Source organism: Trifolium pratense, linkage group LG5, assembly GCF_020283565.1.
Source record: "Trifolium pratense cultivar HEN17-A07 linkage group LG5, ARS_RC_1.1, whole genome shotgun sequence".
Lineage (NCBI taxonomy): Eukaryota > Viridiplantae > Streptophyta > Magnoliopsida > Fabales > Fabaceae > Trifolium > Trifolium pratense.
The window spans coordinates 31,246,319-31,250,003 of NC_060063.1; the positions used below are offsets into that span (position 1 = coordinate 31,246,319).

Genomic DNA, 3,685 nt, shown 5'->3' on the forward strand with positions numbered 1-3,685 from the left:
CGAAAATTTGCTTATTTTGCGATCATTTACCCTTTTAATTATTAGTAATGATAATTAATTTAGGAAGCGTTCAATTAAATCAGTAAGACTCTTTCACGACTTAAAACAACTTAGCTTGTTGACCTCACTTCTTTTTACCAAGACTTAGCCTAGATTACTTATCCACCTCTTATTTTTATGAATGGCAATTTGACCCATACCCAGAGGGTACCCGCAAAAATTACCCACAACGGGTAGGGTAAAAACCCGCATTTTGGGTACGGGCACGGGTATGAGTAATTACCCGCAAAAATGAACGGGTATGAGTGCGGGTACGGGTACCTTAGTACCCACCCCGCCCCATACCCGCATAATATATATTTATTTATTTTATTTATATTATTATATTATAATATATATAAATCAATTTAAAACAATACAACTCTACTAAACTATTACATATTTTTAATAAAAATATTTATTTATAACATAATATAAAAATAATGTGAATATTTAACATAAATATAAACTTTAACCCATACCTCACAATCAGAACTCTCATCTTCCGTCTCACGCCCTTGTCTCTCAAACATCAACACCTTCACTTCAATTCCATAAACCCATTACCCCATGCTCCAAAATCACATGCAATTCCTTCTATGGCTTCCTAATACCATTAGGAACAAGGTAAACACTTGAAAATCTCTCATATCCCTCTCTTAAGCCACGCCAACTCTCCTTCTCATTCTCATGAGTTCACTGATGTCAACCTCCATGGATTTAAGCTGCATGTGTTGGATTCTAGCAATTCAAGAGTTGTTGGATTACAAGGAATTTAAGGTAAAAACAATACTCACAAATTCTCTTCTTTCTTTAATTAAATTGAAGCTTTAGCCCTAAATCCTTATTCCTTCATTCCTGTGGATTACATGTAAACAAATACAAACTTGTGGGTGTTGGAGAAATTAAGTAAAACTAGAGAATCAAGAAGATGGGAAGAATGGTGTGAAACTCGTATTCTGGATAGGCCTTCATTTAAAAGGTAATAGATATCTCCCTGTAAATCCGAATTGAGTGATTCTTGTTTCTATGGAAAGCTGACGAAATTCCCTTCGATTGGGTACCAAATTTGTAATTTTTGGATAAATATTGAAGTCTCAGAAGGCTTCTGAAGTTGAGGGTCTGATATGGATTTTATGCAGAAAATTCTCTATGCGGATTTGAAGTACCTTATATGCAAAACCTGCATTTTGGTGAGCTCCGAAGATGTCGATAGTGCGTGTGCGGTTCAACTTCAATTTCAGGTGGGTTTCTTTAAGTAGAGACATGGCAACCATAAGTCCAAAGCATAGGGTTTTGATTTCATTATGTATGTTTATAACATGATTAGTAATTTAGACAACTCATAAATGGATTAATAATGAAATTGAACTAAATTCCCCATTGTATGTTACTGTGTTGGTTGTATCTATGATGATTAGGGTGTTAGAAATGGTTAGAGACAACTAGGGACTGTTTGGAGTATGATTCTACAGGTTTTTCCACACTTTTTCACGATCTTGCATCGGTGCAAGATCTGGTTGAGCCTGTTCAACCATAAATGAGTACAATGGGCAGTCTGGGCATGTTGAGCCGGTGCATTATTATGATGAACCGGTGCAAGAGGTCACAGAGTGCAGATTGGAAAATTCTGGGTAAGTTGAACCGGTGCAAGCATGGCTTGAGTCGGTACAAGGTCTCCGGGAAAATCAAGATATTTTTAGTACTTTTGAATCGATGCATGAAAAACTCAGAATAGTCCCTAACTGTCCAGAAACACTAAAACAATTTTAAAATACGAAGTACCTAATCATCTTGGATGGAACCGAAACGTACATGCTCTAAAATATGAGTATAAGTAGAAATCAAAACTAGAACTATGCATGTAAGCTCCCCCCGGGAATGGGTTATTATGTTAAGTTAGTTAAATAGAATAGTTGATCAATAGTGGTTAATTCCCAAACCACTTATTAGTATAGCTTTATGCTATGACAGGTTTTCCGTACATTAGTGAAAATCCGTTAAGTAATTAATGTGAGTAAGACCAACGTGGCATAGCTATGTCACAACGGGTAGAGGAGAACATCCTAAGTGGAGGACATCCTGAGTGGAGAACATCCTAATAGGAGAACATCCTTAGTGGATCTTTCGAGACATACTCACCTCGAAAGCTTCCTGTAAAATGAATAAGATTATAATTGTGTGATACACCTTTATTTATGTTATGTTATTCTTTAATGAATATATGTTTATCAGTGATCAGCTATTTTCAGGACCCCGGTGTTAGCACACCAAGTTGTGGGTAGTAAGAAATTCACTGAGGCTTAGTAGTCTCACCCCACGATTATTGATTATAGGTAACAGGTTGTTCGTTCAAGAAGCTGAGGACTGGACGAATCGGCGAGATTATAGAAATCTGTTCATGATTACCTTCCAGTTTAAGAAACTATTATATAGGAATATGCCACATGTACATGTATTTATCAGTTACCATGGTTCTAATGTAAAGTTGTTAACACTTACATTATGACAGTCTATTCAGTTTAGTTAAACCATGTAATGTTGGTATTTTCCTCATACTATCTTGTGGAGAACCCAATTTATTCCGCAAAATTTTAATGTATCCTAATTTAGTTATGTATGCTCCTATTGTTATTCTAGATAAATCAATATGGGGTGTTATAACACGAATAAAACTTCTTTTTCTATTTTTTTAATTCAAAGAGATTAACAAAAAAATAATGTTTTGTTTTTAAAAAATAAAGATCATGTTTTTTTTTAATTCAAAAAGATTTGAAAATAAATCTTTAAAAAGTTTATTTTGGAGTAAATATTTATTTTGGGAGCAAAATAAAAAAAATCATTTTTTTTTGTTGGAAATTTTTTTAAATTCTTTGTAGGAAAAAAAATTAATTTTTTTGCAGGAATTTTTTTAAAAAAATTTGTAGGAAAAAAATTTTATTTGTAGGGTTTTCTTGGGAAAAAAAAAAGAAAATACGTTTTTTTATTTTGTAGGAATTTTTTTTTTAAAAAAAAATTATCTGACGTGGAATTTAAAAAAAAAATTAATTATTTTTTCCACGTGTACAAGCCATGTCAACAGATTTGCACATTCACATGTCCTGCTGTACACACGGGGGCAAAATGAGTGAATCTATTTATTGCAGGGGGGTAAACAGAAAAAAAATCTGCATAGGGGGTAAACGAAAATTTGCTTATTTTGCAGGGGGGTAAATGATCATTTACCCTATATAGTAATATAAATATGATATTGTAGGTGATCATATATAATTGAAAAAAACAATGAATTGAATATCATAAACATATTAAATTGGAAAATAGATGACAACGAATTAAATTAGAATCTATTATTATATTATTTGGGAACATTTTTTCAAAGAAATTTGTACACATGACATTGTAAAAATGATTCTCTTCTCTTGTGCATTTAACAATTAATTCTCACTTAGTCAAAAGCAAAACAATTAATTATCATATTAAATTAATTTCATCAAATGAATTATTTTCGGTTTTAACAATTATTTTTTGGTTTACAATTAAGGTATGTTTTAATTGGAATATGTCTGAAAATTCTAAAAAAATAAATAAAAAGTATGTAATTTAAATTCAAGGAAGATCGATGTTGATAATTAGTGTATTAATATTC

At 32.1% G+C, this 3,685-nt stretch overlaps 1 long non-coding RNA gene across 1 annotated transcript; it reads left to right on the forward strand.

The window, feature by feature from the left end:
* The first annotated feature begins 527 nt into the window (after window positions 1–527).
* On the forward strand, window positions 528–2,659 carry LOC123882828. Its single transcript, XR_006799995.1, has 3 exons — window positions 528–1,021; window positions 1,182–1,283; window positions 2,376–2,659. It is a non-coding gene; the product is annotated as an uncharacterized LOC123882828 (long non-coding RNA).
* Window positions 2,660–3,685: the final 1,026 nt, after the last annotated feature.